This window comes from Cyclopterus lumpus, chromosome 14 (genome assembly GCF_009769545.1).
Source record: "Cyclopterus lumpus isolate fCycLum1 chromosome 14, fCycLum1.pri, whole genome shotgun sequence".
NCBI classification, from domain to species: domain Eukaryota; kingdom Metazoa; phylum Chordata; class Actinopteri; order Perciformes; family Cyclopteridae; genus Cyclopterus; species Cyclopterus lumpus.
In genome coordinates this window covers 17,365,444-17,387,371 of record NC_046979.1, presented here as the reverse complement: position 1 = coordinate 17,387,371, position 21,928 = coordinate 17,365,444, and the positions used below count along the sequence as shown (strand labels likewise).

At 42.6% G+C, this 21,928-nt stretch overlaps 1 protein-coding gene across 1 annotated transcript in view; it reads right to left on the bottom strand.

Annotated features, from left to right (window-relative positions):
- The window catches only part of gabra3 (gamma-aminobutyric acid type A receptor subunit alpha3), a 73,337-nt gene extending 51,693 nt beyond the window's left edge, over positions 1-21,644 (bottom strand). The window contains exon 1 of the mRNA XM_034550101.1: positions 21,605-21,644. The gene's annotated coding sequence lies outside the window, so the exon portion shown is untranslated. The remainder of the gene's footprint in view (positions 1-21,604) is intronic.
- Positions 21,645-21,928: the final 284 nt, after the last annotated feature.

Sequence of the window (21,928 nt, the reverse complement as noted above, 5' to 3'; positions counted from 1 at the left end):
AGGGAGATGGGAGGGAAGGGGGGGGGGGGGAGCTAAATGTCTGCAGCGGTTACACACACACACACGCACACACATGCGCACACGCACGCACACACACACACACACACACACACGCACGTGTAGCAGCTGCGAACGTACTTGAAAGGCGTTCATTGTGCTTTTGTCAGAATCAGCCCACCTTTATTGACACTGTACGGGGAGAGGAGATCAAACAGCGTCCTCTGGGACTGCGGTGCTCTGGGTTTCCACTGTGAGGCACCGATCATTTACAGGGAGAGTAAACAAATGAGGACACACTTCGGGTTAGCGTTCAAACAACAAAATGCTGCAACCTGTGACCATCCTTCTGCACTGCGTTTGCGATGCCTCCGAGTGAAACTGCTTTTTAAAGAGCTGTCTTGATATTGATTGTGGCAGAGCACCAAGTGAAAGATCCTCATCTAATAAGTCTTTACTCTGGCAGTGATGCTTGTGAGCCAAAAAACTCTGACTTATCAGCCAATTATTTAAAAATGAAGTTGTGAATGTGTGGTTGGAGCTGTTTGTGACCCAACAATATTTCTAGAAGAGCCAGTTGGAAGAACTTTGCTCTGACAAATGAAGTGATACTTTGACGCCGCTGCTTAATTTCCTGCAGTTTCAATCCATGCGCTTACTCAGGGATTTGACAGTATCCAATATACATTGGCGTACTGCTTCATAAACCCAAGGGCCAGGAGGTGTTATTGATGTAAACATATTTACAGTCATCGTTATTAACCTGCACGTGAGTGTCCTCGTTGTCATAAATAAAGCAGCCATCCATCTATTTTGTTCTCATTTGGCTGAGAAATACTAAAGTGGGTTATTTCTGCAACATGGGACACTCATGATGGTCCCAGTGAGAAAAATTAGCAAACATTGTTAAGTAAGCCATGCAATCTTAGCTATAACCTCAATATATATATATATATATATATATATATATATATATATATATATATATATATATATATATATATATATATATATATATATATATATATATTGTTTACCATGCTTTCACCCTAAACTGAGTTACTTGAGTGGCCACTTTAAAAAAACTAATTGTAAATGTTGCCAATTAAACGGAGTACAGTTCATGCAAATGAGCTTATATTTCCTAATTTCAGCCCTCATCTCCCTTTCAGCAGAGGACACGCTCAAGGGCAAGCCAAGTCCCAGACTGTGTCAAATATAAACCACTCCTGTGTTGCCCGACAAACGCTGGTAAACAGCAGACAGCTGACTTCCTAGATTTCTTTTCTTTGAGAATATAATATTAGGCGTTATCAACCTCCGTTCTCCCCCTCTTTCCTTTCTCTCTGTACATTTTACAAAGCGGGTATACGAGTTAAAACCAATTCTGAATCGTTATCCATTAAACATTTTACGTTCCCCATTAGATGCCCTCTGGCGTCAGAGGTGTAATTTCCTTGTCTTGATGTCTGCGGTGCTAATTTCCTGACATATTGCCACGTATTGAAGCCACTTCCACTCACATGAGGACATCGACTCCCGATGTCCAGTCCCAACACAGGGTTTCAACACTGATAGTCTTTATTGAGTGGTAGGGCGAGCTCTCGTTAACGAGACGTGTCGACTCTAATAACGTGCTCAGTAAACAAGAAAAGTAAAGTTTCAAAGGACAAAAAAAAATAATAGCAAAGATTAAAATGATTCTCGTTAGTCAGTCCATATTTCTATAGGATCTCCGTTCTGTTCTGTTTATTCTGTACATGTCTCCTTAAGCACCAATTAGAGCAGCAGTAAAATACAAGCTTACGAGACAGCACTCTTACAAGTGTCAACAAATTAATTCCATAACAAAAAAAAAGAAAGGACAAACGGGCATTCAAAGACTGGCTGCCGGCCGCCGTCTACAATTCTGCGTCCGATTTACAAATACCTGTCATGCAAATGAGGGGCTCAGTGCGTCAGCGGTCCCTGCAGCTCAGATTGCGCTTGAAACTGAATATGAAAGAAAAGGAAAAAAGGCACGGTGCTTTTGTTGGCAAATTAAAAATAGCTTGCCTCAGGTGACAGTAAAACACTTTACATGTCCCACTCTTCTAACATTTGTTTTCAATTCTGTGCCTTTTAAAAAAAAAAAAAAAATGTTATGCAATGAGTAATGTAATCACATTTGACAGAATTAAAAGGCTGCACATGTTTTTGATGCAAATAAGCTGAATAATCCGACTGGAAGTCTACGCTCAGTGGTTTGTGAAACAATACAGATAATAAGTGGTACAATAATAAGTGGCAGGGTCTAGTTTGCTCTTATGTCAGTCGGGGCCAATTTGGTTCACTTATTTTTTTTATAGTTATAGCAGTCAGTCATGATCTAAAGGGAACTGAAATGTCATATTGTTCATGGTACGTTGTTGATGCAAATAACAGCGGTGCAGTTACTGCACAGGAAGTCAAGGAGCAGCTAAAGACCTCATCAGCCAATAAACACTGACTGCAGTAATTGTTGGATTTAGGACACGGCTCTATAGTCACGTAATCCAACTGGCTGTTCACTAAAAATAGAAATCCTGTCACATTTGGTTTGATGTGACAGTCTAGTGCCAAGAATCTACCAGTGATCTTTGTGGTCTGAACCATATTAAAACTGCAACTACTGTAAGTCATTTCTGCACTTCTATAACTTTTTCAGCCGACGTCTGTATTTACCTGCTGTTTTGAAGGAAAAGGCTAAATGTACGCCCGTACATAGACTATATTAGTACTAGTCATTCATTTTAAACATTGTTCTTCATACAACAACCTATGTGTTTATTTAAAACACCATACCAATTGGCTAAATGAGACAACAAAAACATCATCAGGCCAGCTTCCACCCTCACAGCCACGTCGTGTAGACTCGCGTCCACGTTATCGTAGTCTGGCCCGTTTTTAGTCCCTTTACTTGTGCTGATTGCATTCGCGCTTAAAAAAAAAATCAAAATGGTGTTCATTTGTGAAAATGATCTCGTTGAACAAAACGTGTCAGTGTCATAAACTTTGTCTGCCACAGAGCTTATTTCCTACGATAGTCCAACAAATCCAATGGAAATATACCGTTGGCTTTTTACCACCTCGGAGTGTTAGATAACATGTCATCCTCAATTCAGTTCAAATGGCCGCATTTGAAACATGGAGGATGGTGTCAATGGTAACAGAAGAACACAAGGTGGACCTAATGAGCGAGGACAATGTTTCTGTTTCTCTTTTGGGACTACGGGCATGAGCGTTATTATGATCATAAGGCCCCATCGTTGCCAAATGATCAATGTATCGGGGCTGCCGGGGAGAAAAAAAACTGTCTCTACTCGGGTGAATAACTTGTCAAGATATAGGTTTGTTCCCTCAGAGACATGCAATGAGAGTACAGTGGCGACATTATGAGCACAGCACGGCATGAAAATTTGCCTCTCTTGTTGTTTTTAGGGCAGGAGAAAGATACATTTCATGCTGTCATTTTCATCCTGCTGAGCCAAGGTTTGGCTGACTAATGTTCAGCATAAGCGTCCTGTTCACAGGTGCTGTAATGCACTTTAAAGCTGTAGCATAAAACAGCCCAAGTGGCCCTGGTGGTCCAGTTTAATCAAAGCAAAACACATTTTATCTCCTCTGAATTTAAGGAGAAGTGACTTGATATACCTTTTCATTAGTGCTGAACTTGGCAGGAATCTAAAGAATAAAGTCTCTCTCTGTTTTTGCCAAGCCTTCTTGGAAAAAGCTTACGCTTCCTCGACTGCACATTTATGAGTCTGGAATACTGTACGGCGTCCTGAAAACTCGCCGTTGTTCTTCATTAGCATAAAGAAATGAATAACAAAATATACCAGATGGAGCTATTTTCTTTTTAACAGCAATAGATTTGGACTTGACATGCCGTGTGCGTGAACTTACCCCAAAGTAGAGAGGGAATAACAGAAATCTGGTTTCCATAATTAAGCGAGAGTGCTTAAAAGCAAAACGCTGTTACAGCCTTTAAACATTTTGCAATTTGGTGTTCAGAAGGAGCTCAGAGTTTTTTTTTTTTCCGAAAATAAAATGTAAACCGCTGGCACAAGAATGTGGCGGTGACAATACAGCGCATGTGACAGTGAATCTGACTTGATACTTGACGAGGTTTTCGGGGGCTTAAGATCCCTTCAAGAGACGACCAGAGAAATGAAAATTCCTGTAAGCACTTTCGGGTACAGTAATGTTTAAACCCACTGACGTGCCACTTTGGTTTCCATAAAATCATGATGGCTTGCTGCTCTGGGAATGGCCTCATATAACACTGCTCCCTGGCCTCCCTGATGTGTTTCAACCTATTTTTCCTACCCTTTCACATGTAAAAGTGAGGTTGGAGCTAACAGCTCCCTCTGTGTCCGTATGAAGCTGAGATGGCTAACACCTTGTTTAATATTTCTATAAGCTGTCAACCGTTCCCACCTGTCAAGTCGCTAATGGTTAAGATCTATAATGCTTACCCCAGTTGAGCATGTTTGCACACGCTGAGGCCAGCTGGGTAATTTGCTGTACATACTGCTGACTCTACAATATTTGATATCCATTTATCAAATCTACAATCTAGATATGACTAGTACCATTTGAGCTCAATGAACGGTGTTAACTCAATAACCCTGATGATTTCCTGCCATTACCGCCACAATAATTTACAGGTCACAATCAGTTATTCTTAAATGGACTCCAGTTGGAATAGCGTAACTGGGAATATACTTCTGCTATATTACTGAAATCACATGTGATTATAAAGGAGCCGTAATGGGGGGCATTTCCCCCGCAGTAACATTCATTATACTGTTGGGAGAAGGAGATCCGTCATGTAAATCAGTGTGACTTTAACAATTAGAGACACGAAACGCCAAACTAATGGCGATCTGCTTTCTAGTCACGACAGCCATAAAGGAAAGAAAAAAAGAGAAACTTGTGGAAAGCAGCTGTTAAACCGCGGACAGGGCGCCTGCCTGCCTTGTAGGTGAAATCTGTCACAGTTCATCAAGATTCCCAGTGAAGAGCAATACCTTCCCAAGCACTCGCCTCTCGTGCACATGCAGTACCTCCGGGCCCTGTTACGCTCTTTGCAACTCAATGCCCGCGCAATTCAGATGGCAGGACTTCACTGTTGATAGTTTTACATTCTGTTAATCTTTTTAATGGCTAACGTTGTTACTGGTTTGTATTTACATTTCACAGAGTAGCATTTCACGGACCGTAATGGGGAATTAGTATGAAGTATAAGCGCTCGTTTGGGCTGTTGAAAGAGCAAATGCCAGATGGGGGGGAAAAAAATTTTGAATCGAGGAAACACTGTCTGGCTCGAGTAATTCTCCGCTAATGCCGTTTCAACATCATCATTAAATAAACAGGGAGAAAAGGAACAATAACATCATTAGCAGTGGTTCTACTGCGAAGATACGTTTCAAGCTTTAGGGCCTGAGAGCAAGAACAAGAAAGCCACTGTTTGTTAAAGACAAGAGAATGAGAAGACAAAATATTACAAAAACATAACTCCAACACAATTAATGTTGCTTTCCCAGTGGATACTGGAAAAGCAACAGCAGGATAGTTTCCTCTGGGTTTAAAATTCAATCGTAATACAAACAAAAATACTGCTGTTTTCCTTTAGTTTCCCTCAAAAAGAAAAACATATTAAGTGTTCAAATCTGTGACTCATTGACTATATAATATTAACATGCACCATTATGCAGGTCATTTATAGCCATGACCATGACAACTATTTGTCTGGACATCATGACACCTATTTTCTTACCAAAATATTTGATGTTCAATACAGTTGGGATGATAAATAATGTCAAATGTACCAATTCTTAATTTCATTAGAAAGTAACCCACACATTTCACATGGTGACACTACCATCTAAACTAAAGACATGCAATCTATCGACAGCAATGCTTTTATTCTGAAAAGCAATTTTCAATTTTCCTCAGCGAAATTAAATTCTAATAAAATGGATGTCAAACAGAACGTTTGTGAACGGCTTAACCAGACGAGATTCCTTCAGAGCTGATAGCATTACATGGCCAGCAGAGCGGGGACCCACATGGAGGGGAAATTAATATCTCAGTCCAGACTGTGACAAGTTCTGCATCCCCTCGATGGATTATGATTACAGCTGGAACAAAGTCTTTGCCCATTAGGAGGGCGAGCTGAACTGGCTTACAATGACAAGAAGTGGGCACCAGAAGGAAGGGTTTGAGAAGTACAGTGCAATTTACAACTTCTGAAATATGCTGTCCGATCTTAAAAATTGGCCCGGTGGGTGGTGGGGTCAACTCGCGGTATTATTAATATATTTGTTGAATAATCAATTTATTTAAATATTTGTTTAAAAAAAGAAATATGTTGTTTTGTTTTGTCATATTCTTATACCTACAATTGACATGGACTGTTTGTATACCAAGTATGGATTAGGGTTCTTGGTACTCCCCTCTGGGAACAACATTGTAAGTGGATGTTATGTAATGAAGAGGCTCCATCAGTCATAGAACGTATCGATTGACTCACTCTTATTTTAAGATACTCAATAACAAACAAGGAAAGTATATAAAAAAAAAAGGCATCGTTCATTTGGAGATTTGCATGAATAAATAAGCAACTGTTTGAGAAACCACTTTTACTTATGGTGCATCTTCCTCTTCCTCATTCCTTGCAACTTTTCAAACTAATCCACTCTCAAAAATGAAGCGACCGGTTGTATTATGACACATCTGTTCCTGTTAATATTTCTGAAGGCTAAGGAGAGACAAAAAAGAAAGATGGATGTTGGATGTTAGAGTGCACTTCACATGACAGTGACTCAACAAATGGCAACGAAAGACGGATCCCGGTGAGACTTTTCCTCTGCGGCTGTCCGTGTGGACGCGGACGTGCTCAGCCAGTGAGATCGCAGCTCCGGTGTGTGCCGGGAATGATATTGCAGGTCAGCTCAGTAACCTACCGCTGTGCGGCTGCTTTGGGAATACAAATGAGTGTGGCATGGCGAAGCATGCAAGACAGCATGCCATACCGTGTCAGTGGAGGGAGAACAAAGGAATTCGCTGTGGACTATACGGTGCTCCAGAGCGCACGGAGAAAAAAAAAAGAAGGGTGGACCAGGTGTACGAGATAATGCAGTACTTGAACCAGCAGACGTAAATGAACTTGAAAGCCTGATGGAGCCGCGCCACACTGGACGTTGTGCAAAACCGCATTATCCCCCCCCGCGGGTTTTGTCAGTATCAGGCATGGCGGTGTTTAAGTTATCACCTGAGAAATCTTATTTGAAATGATGATGCGCCCCCACTAATTGGCCCTGGGGGTGCCTGCATTATTCATGGCAAACAGCATGTTCCACTTATTTGCATGGCAGTAATTGTTTTATGATTAACCTCCTGAATGCTTACTTAGTTCATTTTTTTTTAAATCCTTTTTTATCCATCTCACTGGTGTCTGACAATACAGTTTTTGAGGTCCTTAAGGGGGGTGCTGGGGGGCTACTTTAGGCCAAGAGGGTCTGCTGGCCCCACACAGCTCTTTGTTGTCGAGTTGGAGGAGTTAGCCCTTGACACATCACCTTCAGAATATAATGTATTTAAAATAAGTAACCACCCAAAACAATTAGCTTTAAATATGCAGTGAGAACTCTCATTGACCTGTAGTCTAATTACAACCACACCACGCTGTATTTCACCACAGCATCCCCAACACCTGCAGCTATGAGCTTTCTAAAATGGAAAAAATATGGAAAAACTTTCATAAAATATTGCATTTCAAATGAAAAAAACATCTTTAGAACTTGGAATAAAAAAAAGGAATATACTAACAAGTACAATGTAAATGATCATTATAAATCATTAAAAAAATATAGACATTGTGTGCTCAAACTAATTATGCGTAAAGTCATTATATGAGAGAAAACATATCCATCACTTGACTACCGAACACACCGTTGTCCACACTGCGAGACGCTGACTCACCGCTCAATCAAATATGTCTCCCAAAGAAACGGCGGCTTCAAGCCAGGAAGAAATAAATAATGACACTTTTTTGCACAGGTTACATACTTCTTCATTTTTTTATGTTAAATATCCAATAAAGTATATTGCTAACGAGACATTTCAAGACGAACCCAGAAGCAACAGTGTCTCGACTATTGAAACTTTCACACTGTCTAGTTTTGGTAATGAGCTGACCTCCATGTCACATTGGGGTTTTCGGGCGCTATGCAAAATATCTTTTCTGAAGTACTGTTTTCCTGCTGCTCCTCTGAACCACTCTGAAATCAGCTTCTTATACTAATGAACCGTTCATTTAATGTACTGCTCAGACTTAAACTTCAGAGGTCTCAGATCGTTATCCTTTACATAGCCAACAGGTGGGCCTCACTAATTGCCGAACGACTAAAAAATAACAATGGTTTTCACAATATCCCAAAACCAACATTTGATATATTGTGCCACATTGATAGTTAATAACATCGCACGCATTATTAATAGTTTCTGTCCATTAAGCTAGTCCACCCTGACTTAAATTGCAGCTTTCTAGATCAAAAAGTAAGTCTGTCAAATATTTAAAAAACTTAAGAAACGGCAATGATATGACAATGCGATCCTTTTTCAGTGGCAGATAGTCCTCCAAAGTCATCCGATGAACAGGGTACGACATGGTGAGAGGCCGCAGGGCAAATGTCCGTCTTAACTTCATCTTGCCCTTTCAGTCTTGTGGTTTCACAAAGATTTAAGACGCACTCGAGCGAGATCACGAGATGGGCTGCTCTTCGATCGATGGGCTGCTCTTCGATCGATGGGACTTCCATGCCATCGCCATCAATCATATGCCCCGTATATCACTTCGTATCACTACTGTAACAAAATGCTCTGAGCATTAACATGGCAGGTGTTGTCCAGACCTTCACTCCTCTTGACTTTTCCGCTCACACGCTGAAATATCGGTTTGATGGACGGTCCCCAGACAATGAACCCTAATGACTTTGGCGATGCCCCAACATTTTGCTGTATGAGGGTGACATTCGTGATTTTGAGTGAAATGTATTGACAACTATTGGATGGGTTGCCATGGAATGAAAATGGCATCCCTTGACTTCTCCTCTCGAGCCGTCCACAGCATCTGCATGGCTGTCGAGATTGCCATCCGTGAGTGTCTTGTTAATAAAAAAGAGGTTATTGATATCTTAACGGACCGTCGGCGCGTGTCAAAGTAGTGTCGTGGAAATTAAGACAGAGACCGCTGGAGCCATGATCCATCAAGCAATGACATTGTCTCAAAAGAGTCCATCAAATATTTTAGAAACCCTAAAAACATTCATGCAAAGCGACACATTACATCATGCTTATTTTTTTTTCATTGCGTGAGAGTCAAGAGGGCTTTTAACGTCACTGAATCCATCCAACTTAAGGGTGCGTCCGTGAAGTGGCTTGATCAGTAGCTATCGATCACACTAAGGTATCGTATTCACGGGCAGGTTGGCGATTCAGTGTAAGTAGAAGCTATTGCCTTTGCTCACATGAATGACAGCGCTATAGCCCGACTGTAATTGAAATGCAATGTTTCACTTTCTGGTAATGGCCATACAAAGAGAAGGAGAGTTCAGCAGACGCGATAGACCGGCCCAACGGAATAATTTAAGCAGTAAATCAAATATCCATGCCGTGGTTCACCTTGAAGCTGTGTTGGCTCATCTTTGCCACTTAGATGCAACTTGTTGTGTTGAATTTTGATCTTGTTTTCTCATCAAATCCAAACAAGAATCTACTGGAAGAATTCTATTGAGTACACTACTGCTTTAAGATAAATGAGGCGGCTTTCAAAAGCAACAAGCTTATTGTATTTCTGGAAATACATTCAGTGTAGATCTGCTGCTATAGTAAAGCTCAAATGCACGTGTCTAACCTTACAAGGAAAAGGATAGTTTTATATGGGACTTCTCAGCATTTCACTGATGCTGCATGCACAATTAATGACTAGGAAATATAATAAACCAGCGAAAAGCTGGATTTTCACCTTACCAGCTTCTTATACAACACTTGTATGATTCATAAGTCTGCAGTATTTCATTTTGAAGGAGTATGCAATCTGTTGGAAACTTGTAATGAAAGTTTTTTCCTGAAATACAGAGAATCAGGATAATCTGATACTGTTGACGTCATGTGTGTTATTAGAAATGTCCGTGCATTGAACAAATACCGCCCTTTGACTGAATTTTAAATAGGCAATTCATAATTTAACTTATCGTCATTCAGCCAGATATGAAGGCGTGTATGCCACAGGCAAGAGTTGGCCACCCATTTCCCCCGTATGACACAGAGGGATATTACTGATGGTGTTCTTCCCTGAAATACATTAGGCTTGCAAGAAATATTTCATCTTATCTCAAGAGCAGATACTGTGCCTCAAAAAAAAAAAAAGACCTTACGCTGCAAATGTGATTCCCACAAATCAAGGCACGCGCACACATCATATTTAATGCCTTCTTATTACACCACACAAATGGGTAGAAGACATATTTAAATTTGATCCATGAATGTTGGTCCATAATTCAATTCATAGCTTTTTTTCCGGTATCCTCCAACATTGCGAGTTACTCTCTCCCCAGGTCTAGATGAAACTCAGCTTTCCCTCCAGTGTGAACGAGGGGAGTGGGACTCTGAACTGGGCTGTGATCAGCTTTTGGTCCTGATGTGAGCCTCCGTGGACGAGATGTTTACTGGGGGCTTGTGTGTGGCCAGTAGGATCCCACTTAGTGTGAATGATGGCAGCTGTGAGGGTTGCCTCTGGCAAGTGCGACTCCGACTATGGCTGCTTGGTCTCATGTAGCGTACGGCGCCAGCTGCTCAGGCTTTGTAGCACTCCAGCGAGTCTGACTGATTGAGGCGGAGGTAAGCACGTCTCTGGCGAGAGCGATGCTGAGTGCTGAGTGCAACTGTGGCAGATCGCGTCAAACACCGTGCAGCTGGCTACTCGGGCTGTGTCTACGCTCGCCCGACGGTGTGACTGAGTATCTGTGGCGGCCATGATTCTGGGTGCTCCGTGTGGGCTGCCCGCCGCTCGGCCTGACACTCTGTGGTGAGAGTGATTCTGGAGATCAAAGCAGCTTTGACTGCTGGTGCAGCAAGTTATCACTCTGGTGGAGTTTTACTGGTTGGGCGGAGGCCGAGATGCACACAACTGCGAGTGCGACTGACTGCAGCGGGGTGAGCCGGACTCAGTTAGGCACTGAAGTGTGAGGCTCCAGAACTCCTGCACACGGTGGGGGAGGGGGGGGGGGGGACACATAAGGTTTTGCAGTGTTGCATGATTGATCCTCATGAACGTCACAACTGAAAGATTGTATTAAAATTCCCAATTGAAATAACAATCAAAAGACGTTTCTCATATCATATTTCAATATTTTACTCAATCGACTCTAAAACACTAATGACAAGATAGTACACCCTTTTTGACAGATGCCTGATCAGAAAATGACGGGTCATGAAATTCAAAAGGACTGCTGTAACAAATGGATTCATTTAATCTCTTTACGTCATAGCAACGATTCACTGAACTAAAAAGTGTGTATTTTGCTTTAGTATTTGAGGTTAAGGATCATAAAATGTCGTAGTTTTCCGGTATTATTATGATTAAAACAATTTCTTCAACAGTGCGGGTCAAGGGCAATAATTAAGATTACTGTCACGTTAGTGGAAGCCATTTACGTATGACATGGCCGTGAAAGTAAAAAAGAGCGTAACGGCAGAATACCGACATCCAACATCAGCTGATGCGCGGTGTAAACCGACGTAACCACAACAGCTGCAGTACAGGAAGGACTTTTTACACAAAGAAACATTAGGAAATCAATTGTAAGTGACGACGACCACCAGGAACACGTTCCACGTGGTGATAATCCTAATAGCTCATGGTTGGGTGGGGACGAAAAGTAAACAGAGCGCTGCTGTCTCGCTGCAGATGCCGACTTGACAAAGTGCTCCGGGATGCTTTCGCTTTCCGGAGGTGTTCGTGCATAACGGTTGGACTGCTGTGATAAGCCACTTCCAGTTTGCAGAGTTTACAGAGCACCGTGCCGTCAGAAATCCTTAAGAGGGCCCGCGGACGAGACGTTTACGCTGCAGCTTCTCTTCGGGCCGGCCGCGTGCTTTGGCCCGGGACGCTATTGCGACGCGCCGACCCACAGCTTTTGAAATAGATGTCGATGAATAGCCCAGGTGCTAACACTGTAAGCAGTACCTTTAAGTATAGCGTGTCGGTGACTTGAAATAAAAGGAACCATAATGGGAAGTACTTTATTGGGGTCAAACATATACACACAAGGAATAATGGTGCTTCAGTACTGGTGAGGGTTTGTGAAATTGAACTAAATAGACAGTTTTATGTTACCTGCCCGAAGTAAGTCGTTATAATACAAAGTCAGCCTTAACTGATTATTTTACACATATAATCTTTTGTAAAGTCTTTTGCCTGCGCAGAATTCATCACCGCCTGATGTTTTTCTTTCTTCCGCCTCTGAAAGGCGAAGCAGCTTTTATTTATTTTGGTACCACTTAGATACAGCAAACTAGTAAGATCACAGTCTGGTCTCAAAATAAACGGCAGGCGATACTCCCAACAAAGCGGCGAGTACTTTCAATTTCCATAAGCACTTCTCCCAATAACACACTCGTATTATATATTCCAAGTTCTGTGTTTCAAGAGAAAAGAACAACACGAGTGCTGCCAGCATCCACTCAGTGGTATAATGGTAGTAGGAGACTTCTGACAACACGCCCTTAAATTCCCAGACGAAGCCATGGTAACTACACGTACCAGAGTATTTAATTATTAATAACAGCGAGCAGACTCATGGCGGATCAATAAAGCTATCGTGAAGAAGCAGGTGTCTTGGTGCTTTTTCAGGATCCTCTGCAGTCCTTCATGGCCTATTGGCCTGTATCATTGTTGCAACTGAAACTTACTGCAGCGTCTCCTGCTAATGTCAGGCCTCAGTGCTTTCATCCTTTCAAACCCGCTATTATACTCGTCGCCAATCTATAGACGACTCAAGAGTCTGATGAGAGTAGTGCATTAATCAATTACACGATCAAGTGAAAGTAATTGATTGCCGTTCAAAAAACTGATTCATTGTTTTGGCCATTTTGTTTCTTACCGCCCGTTATCAGCGTGGACTCTGGCTTTCAATGGACGGGTCGCTTGGGTGCAAACAATTTATTTCCGAGCACTTCCTTTGGTAAGGCTACAAGGTCAGCGAGAGTCAGTCCAACAGCAGATTCCTTGGCGTTTGTGTTCACTGGCGTGTTTTTGCTATCCTTCCTCATCTATAATTGAAAACTTGCAAACGTACATCTTGAAAGCTCCGACCGGTACCGAACACACAGCACGAAACACAAAGCACGGGGTCGCTCCACGTTAGTGTCTGTGCACCTGTTGGGTCGTTTTCAAGTCTGTTACATTGGAAATAGGAGCGACCGCAGCGAGATGCAATATTAATACAGAAAATAGCTGCACATTTGAATTCACTTTTATATGGTAATCAAGCTTTATGTCCTTCTTGGTACTGAATCTTTAATGGTCCATTACAGTTACTGAATCTGAATACACAAACCTCCCTTGTCATTCAAATACTTTTAGCACCCCAAGATACAGGAATGTGAACAACACAACTACAGCACATTAATAATTCATTGGAAATTTTGAAGGCGAAATAAACAATCTGAATTTAGGGATTCAGGATGTATAAACATACACATATTGTGCATTGCTTTGATATACATCAAGTCAAATCAACCTGCAGAGCAGACATCCTGTTGTTTTTTTTATCTCTTTGTTCTCATGGGGTTTTGTTGCTTAAACAAACAAGGATTTAAATGATGTCATCTGGTGCTCTGGGATATTGAGATTAGCATTTCTCACTTTTGTTTTTGTTTTGGTAGATCAAGTTTAATCGCAAAAAATAATGAGAAAATTAATCGATAATGGAGAAGAAAAAAGCTCCTGCATCACAATATCATCCCGACATGATTCCACGGACAACAAAAGTCCTCCTAATGTTGCATCGCTCTCCGTCCCTCCGATTCCACGCAGGAGACGCGGCACTGGAAGAGGCCCCGTTGGTTTTAGAGGAGGACGGAGTCATCCCGTCCTCACCGAGCGGTCACTGTCTTGGCATCGTGTCAAACTCATTCAAGGTGGGTGTCAAAGTTGTCCCTTTGCCTGTGTGCGATGTTCATGGATATGCATTGAGGCAAAGCCACGGTCTGACTGCCAGGGACATTAGGATGCCATCCTCGCTGATTGCAGACAAATGTCATCCCTTCTGCCTTTTGTCTGACTTTTTTTTTAAAAATTTAAAAAAAAAATTTTAATACATATGTGCACATTAAATTACAGAGGATGTAGTTACGCATTCTGCTTAATAAAAATATGAACTTGCATTCTTGTGCAGCTAGAAGTGACCCTGCAATGGCATTTATTCATTTCTTTTTATTTGAGGAGATGAGAAAGTCTTTGCTTTCAGATTACCTAAGTATTGAATCAGTATTCATAGGAATGCCCCCGTAGCTGTTGTAAAAGTCTTATGCAGGTGCTGTAAGGCTCTTAGAAGCTGCAGTTCATGAAGATAGTGAACATTTTCATGCAGGATAAAAAGCTGATAAAAGCTCACTGCTAGGCTGGTTCCAACCAGGTTAACCTTTAGATGTACAAATGATATTTTGTTGAGGTATATTGTGTCTACAATTCACTTTCATGGTCTGTCAAATGTAATAAAGTTGCACTGTCTCTTGATGAAAGTGCTTGCTGGGTCAGGACATTTGAGAAAACAATGTTTTATTACATCTCCCTTAGTTGTTTTTTTTGAGTTTGTAAATAAATCTGTCGCTTCCAGTATTGTTTATGTTTTCAAATTAAAGTTTTGGTCCAAGTATATATGTATGTCAAAATGCTATTCTCCCCAATTCTAAGAACGTTTTCCAATATATATATATATATTATACACATATGTGTATATATATATATATATTTTTTTTGTATATATATATATATATATATATATATATATATATATATATATATATATTTTCTATATCAATTAAATATACACAGATATATCCTAACCCATAGTCGGTGTACTACTACAGTAACTTAGATGGCAGTCTACATGCTCCCAGTTTGAAGAAGCTAACAAATGTACTGCTGTGTGAACGCTAAGGCTCCAAAAGTCACACAATAACACAATAACACAAGTAAACAAGCGCTATTTCCGCAGTACCTCGTGTCCTGTGAGGTAAAATGTTGACTGTTTTTATCAAGGGATTCTTGTGGCTTTGAAGACAGTAAAATATTGGCTTATATTCCCTTTTAGAAAGGTGCCATCTGGCCACTTAAAGCCGTTCAAATATTCTAAAGACAATGTACACGTAGATTGATTTATTTAGATTTAGATTATTTTTTGAGGGGGATAAAATATGTTTCTGACTCAGATAGTGTTGTTCACAACCTAATTGTTCTCACTCTGCTTTTTTTGCAACAACTGAGTGGTAGTTTCAATGTGAAAAAGAGCGCAGATGCACCAGCCCTTTAATGGCATTTGCTCTCACAATGACTCCAACACGGCGATGCCTTCGCTGTCCGTCGTAACCGTGACGCCGCTGCAAAGCTGCAGCGAGGCTTTTAACTAAAGCAACAAGACAGAACCACATCTGCCCGGTTTCTAGCATCTTGTCGCTGGATGCCTGTTTCTCATTGATTTTTTTTTAGAACTGCTAATGTGCTTTTTAGTCTTTGAAAGACTTGGCAGCAAGTTGTCTCTGAACTTAAGGTCCCCCTTGACAGAAAATCCTCAAGCCAGATCCTGCTGACAGTTTCTTTGTCAAGGTTGTGTACTAAAGGTGACCATGCTGTTGCTGTCAGGGCTCCTTAGCTTAAGAGCGAGCTTCCAGCAAAGTGGCATCGCAATTAAGGCCTTTTTATCATCTTTGATGTTTACTCTTGTTGCATCCCTGCAGCCTTGTCTGATCTCGGTATTTTGCCTGAGCTATACCCACGACTCCCTCGGTTTATTGAGGCATATTTCGTTAGTCAGTCATTATAACCTTGACTAACAGATTTCCTGTGGCAAATGCCGAAAATCTGATAGTTATTGTTCTTGACAGGAACCATTTATGGTACAATTTAAACTGTAAAATCCCCTTGTGCATTTAAAATACATTTCAGCATCCATCATCACACCTACACAGTGTTGCACAGCAATGCGATGGTGATGTAAAATAATCTCTGTGAAGGAAATTTCTCTATGCCATACCTGGTGCAATAAAGAGTAGGCTGAGACAGCATGAGGGTGGCCAAACGCTACGCACATTAAAAAAAGCAACAATCATCTGGCAGCCTGGGATAAAAAAATAATACTATGGTTCTCGATGGTGAGCTTACTTATAAGGAAGGGAGCTGTTGGTTGCTGTGCAGAAATGTGCTTTGAGTTAAATTGAGTTACATAAGAACATTGCAGTCCTCTGCATAGGATGTCCATTCAACTCGCCATAAAATGTGATGAAGAGTTCTAAACATGGCTTCAACTAGGACCCTCCCTCTGCTCAGCCACTCACTTCACTGTTCACGAAAGCTGCAATGATTCTTTATTCATATGCAGATTTCTCTCTCCCGATTGTTTGCTCTATAAAAGGTCAAACATTACAGAAACATCGGCTTCGTAATTTCCGAAAGCCCAATATGACATATTCAAATTGCTTGTTCCGTCCGAACATCAGTCCGGAAAATGAACAAATTAGTAAAGGCAGAGGCAGATACCGGGGAGTGCTCGACAGCCTCTCATTCTATTTGACATGACAAGGTTTTTTCGAATGAGGCCCATGTGTTTTCTTATCTCTTGTGAATTCGCACTGGGATGGGAGCAGACGCTCACTCAGTCAGGAATATGTCAAAAAATTGCGATTGAATCTGGATCAAGATTCATTGCGCCCTGCCAAAGTGGGATCACACACGCCACATTCACAGTTTTTTTCTCCCGTTACACATTGTGCTGCGCGCAGAATCACCACAAAAAAAAACGTCTTCCCTCGTCTCGCTGGTCGGTTTATATCTCGACAGAAATGATGATCGGTGTTAAAGTTGGTGTCACCCCTGGGACACTCGGGACACAATCAATTTAATCGGGGTCCATTAAAAAAGAAGAAGAAGAAGAAGAAAAAAGACAATTAAAGCTTCTCACCCCTCTTAACATCACAGAAAAGCCCTCAGGACCATCGGTTCCCAATAATCCCCCTTCTCCATATCTCAAGCCGAAAACACTGGGTTACCGAGGCAACAGCTGTATGTGTGTGACAACAGTGGTACACAGGAAAAGGTTTAATTGTCTATAACTGTGTGCCTGAAGCCTCAAAAGAACACCAGAAGTGCTCCACCACTCCCCCTGCACACATCACACCTGACTGCAGTCTGTGCACGCACCTCGGATCACATGCACAGTGCATGTGATACAAGCTCCACTGTATTCCTCAACTCACCTGGACCAGGATCAGAATCTGACCGCCCATCGGGACCTCTCAGTCCTCGGTCCACTGCGATCCAAAGACCGATATTTATCGCTTCGCTTCCCGTCCTTGTGCCGGTTGATCAAATCAATGCAGTTTTGGATTAAGCAATAAGCCACGAGAGGCATTGATTTAGAGTTATTTCATAACAGCTGAGGGGCGTTGTTAGGCTCCATTTCAGGTCTTCGATGTGTGTAATAATACAGCGTCAGACATTTTAGGAGTTTTCTCAGGGTCTGCAGGCATCATGTCAAAACAGCCGGTCCTGATATGAAGCTTTAGGCTGCTGGATAATTATGACATTTCAGAGATTTTGACTGTCAACCTTCAAAAGGTCAGCGTAAACCATGGAAGGCGTTTAAAGGGGGAATGACATCTAAATGAAGAATTCCTACATATTATTTCCAGGGCTTTGGAAAGTACAATCAATATTTCATCTCAAATGTACAATGTCATTTTGAGAATGTACCCCTGGGTTCATTCCTCTGGGTGCTCATCTCAAACATATTTCATAGTGGCTCCAATCTTGAAAAATTGAAATGACCTTTTGATCTGTGATTGCTTTCTATTTGTGTTTGTAGAACACGGCTGTGTGACGGCGATTTCCTCTTCACCTTCCTTGTGAGGAACACAAGTTAACTAAATTACACAAAACGTTGCTCAAACTCCTTCAAAAAAGAAGAAGGAAAAAAAAACTGACGAGCTTTCTACAGATAAATACTTAAAAATAACAAATCTATTAACGATAATCTAACGAGAACAATTTCAACGGCGTAACTCGGCAAACCGTGGCAGCTCCAATAGTCGATGACTTGCTCTGCACATATACTTGTTGAAGATGTTTTATGGCGTTTTGGCGAGCAGTTCCTGTCCCTATATCACGGAAACGTGCGTTCACACGAGCTCGTTCTCGTCTCTGCCAGAAGTAAAGTAACGCGACTCATTTGTTTTGTGTTTTTTTTTTTTTCACGTATCAAATGGAAGCCGTGGGAGCGGAGTCACGTGCAGGATTAAGATCGGTGACAATCACGGTAACGATCATGAATCAAGAATCGGAATCAGAAGCTCCGGTGATTCATCTCACTGCACATGAATGGGGAAATGATGGGCGCTCACCAAGCCACAGAGTGAGTGAGGTAAGTGAAAATGATTTGGAAGCAGTGAACATGTTGGGAAATTACAACTAATGCAAAAGCACTCCACAGCCTTCAAATATTCAATCTCTTCACTTCAGCCTACGAATGATGCTTTTGGTTGGGCTAAATAAGTGCGTCCTCTGTTTACGGTATTAACCCGGCGTGGCCTCCTCATTGTCCTCCACTCCTCCACGCCACGCTGTAAAGGTCCTCCTCAAAAGCTCCTCGGTCACCACTGACATGATCGTGGTCGAGGCTTCAGCATCCTCGTGATTACTGCCTGTCAGCTGTGATCATTATCATTAATGGATGCCAACCGTCGTGGCGGGTAACCATAGTATTTAGCATATACCAGGTCATTCACAAACATGTAAACATTAACATTCATTTGTGGGCAGAATATGCCTCCTGCAAAAGAAGAAGAAGAAGAAGAAGATGTTTTCCCTTAACACTCTGGAAGACATTACCCTCGTTTATATTTTGTAATCACCGGAGATACTTTCCATTTTACCGCATCACGCCTCACTCTGCCTCCAGAAACAATATGGAAATGCTAATCCTCGCAACAATCTGCCTCTATCTCCGCCACCCGATTTGTTTGACTGCATCCGCATGCAGCATCCAAATAATGGCAATTACAAAACAGATCCTCCAATCACGGCACTTCAGATGTAGCAGGGTTCACAACAGTGGAAGCCGCGGAAGCGCAACATATCCGTCTGTATCTCTCTGAAAGGGACGACACCTCCCTCAACAACAATCTGCTCTCCCTAACACATTCCCTGCTGGACAATTCATCTGAGTTTTGCTTCCCTTCCACCACGCAGACATTTGCTGTGAAAGAGAGTGTGTGTGTGTGTGTGTGTGTGTGGGAGGGGGCTCTCTCTGCTGTGTGCGTCTCAACAGATGAAGAAACTGGCTGAGAAAAGTAATTTACTTGCGGTCACTCCTGAGTCCAGGGAGTCATGGCATTAGGGCAGCAGGGCAAAGGCGGCGAGGAGCTCCAGATGACTGTGCATTACATCAAATGAGTGACAGGTGTGGTAAACACATGGGTGTGTGGTGTGCTGGGGGGGGGGGGGGGGGGGGGGGGGTGGAGAGGGAAACTCCTGGAAATGTGGCAGGCGAAGGACGGAGAGGGAGAGAGTGGGGAAACGACCCACCGAGTGAGAGACTTCCCACAAAGCCCTCATGCGAAAGTGTCCGCATGCGTGTCAGGCCGGCGTTGGAACCTTGTCAGCGTGCACGACCAACAGGTTGGTTTGTTATGTGCAGCTCGTCTGGATAAGTGCCAATTAGCAGGTTGTGCACATAGAGAGATGCGGCACAAATGCTTTTTAAGAGCAATGGGCGCACAGTCAGGGGCTTTCACTACTCCACGGTGTGTGTGTGTGTGTGTGTGTGTGTGTGTGTGTGTGGGGGGGGGAAATCACGTGTTGCTCGTTGACTTCTTGGGCAGCAAACAAACAACAGAGCAGTAATTGTGAAAGCGTGTCTTGTTTGTGTCGTCTGCATGCGACCCCATTTTACCAGATTATTCGTATCATTTAAAAAAAAAAAAAAAAGTTTTCATTTTTGGTGGGCAGAGGGTTGGGTTGCATGTGCTTTTGCAACGGCAATATTTGAATTATTAAAACTGTCGGGTTTGATTTCAGGAGAGACGTCTTTGCTCATAATGTGGCTGTCAACACACTACATGGCATGCATGGTCCCAGGCAGAGAGGAGGGGTGAGGGGATGGAGAGGGAGAAAGTGGCAGGCGGAAACACACACACACACACACACACACACGCACACACACACACACACACACACACACACAGAACCAGATTTCTCAAGAAGGTATTATGTGTGTTTTTTTTTTTAATGAGGCCGGTTTATGCTTCCTCAGCCAAACACACAACATTGAGTTTGAATCATTCGGAGAAACAATGTGTATCTCTCAAGTGAAAAACGCGTGGCCGCATGTCAATGTTGTTTTTTCTGTCGACATAATAAAGAGAAGATCAGTTGTTCTTCTTCTTCTATTAAACTTATCAATACAGCCACACAGACGGGGTTCCACCGGCACACATTGGATGTCGTTAGCCAGTGTTGTGTGGGCGTGCGGGGGGGGGGGGGGGGGGGGGCTCCAAGGTTAAGTTAGCCTCTGCTCAACACGTCTTGTCACTGGTTGCGGGTGCTTGTTTCCGACCGGATTTTCCCCCGCACGCGGGCGTCACGAGCGCGAGTCCGGCTGCAGGTGCGGCTTTGCGAAGAGGAGAAACGTCGCGCGCGCCGTCCTCTAATTGCCCATTAAAGGAAAAGTAACAACTGCCGTATAGTGTCGCATTGTGATGCCATTTGACTGTCCTGAGAAGTCAAGCTGGAGAAAGCCCGTGTAACACCGCCATTGTCTTGTTGCATTCCCACACAAAGAATAAAACAAAAACAACAAAAACAACAACAACAACCCACATTAGTTGCTGTCCACTGCCTAAACGACACTTGAATCCGCGACCGACTCTGGTCCATGCCCATCAGACTAACGCATGCAGCGCCGCATCCTCTCAGCAGCAGCAGCAGCAGCAGCAGCATGTCCTCTAAGCCATGCGAGGGGGAGACCTGTTAAACCGTCAATTATACTGCGGTAGCTGCGCACACACACACACACACACACACACACACACACACACACACACACACACACACACACACACACACACACACACACACACACACACACACACACAGCAGTTGTTGCATGTGAATGAAACATTGCCACGGAGCACATCTTCAATCATCTCCGGCTATTATCCGGCCAGCGACACGTGCGAAACCCAATAAATGACGTTACATGAAACACACAATAATGACAAGCATTAAAAGAAATAATAATCTCACCAGCAGCAATAAGGGATGTGCTCTCCTTGCTGTTTCTTCTCTCTCTCTCTCTTTCTCTTTCTCGCTCTCTCTCTCTCTCTCTCTCGCTCTCTCTCTCTCTCTCTCCCTCTCTCTCTCCCTCCCTCTCTCTCTCTCTCTCTCTCTCTCTCCCTCTCTCTCTCTCTCTCTCCACACTGGGTTTCCTTGGAGTTAATGAGGTTCTTCTGACGTTTGGTCCGACTGATTTCTTTCTCCCTCAGCTGTTATTTGTCCACTGGGCTCGGCTTCTTTTTTTTTTTTTTTTTTTTCTTCTCCAGCGGTGAAAATCAAAGGGAAATCGGCGTC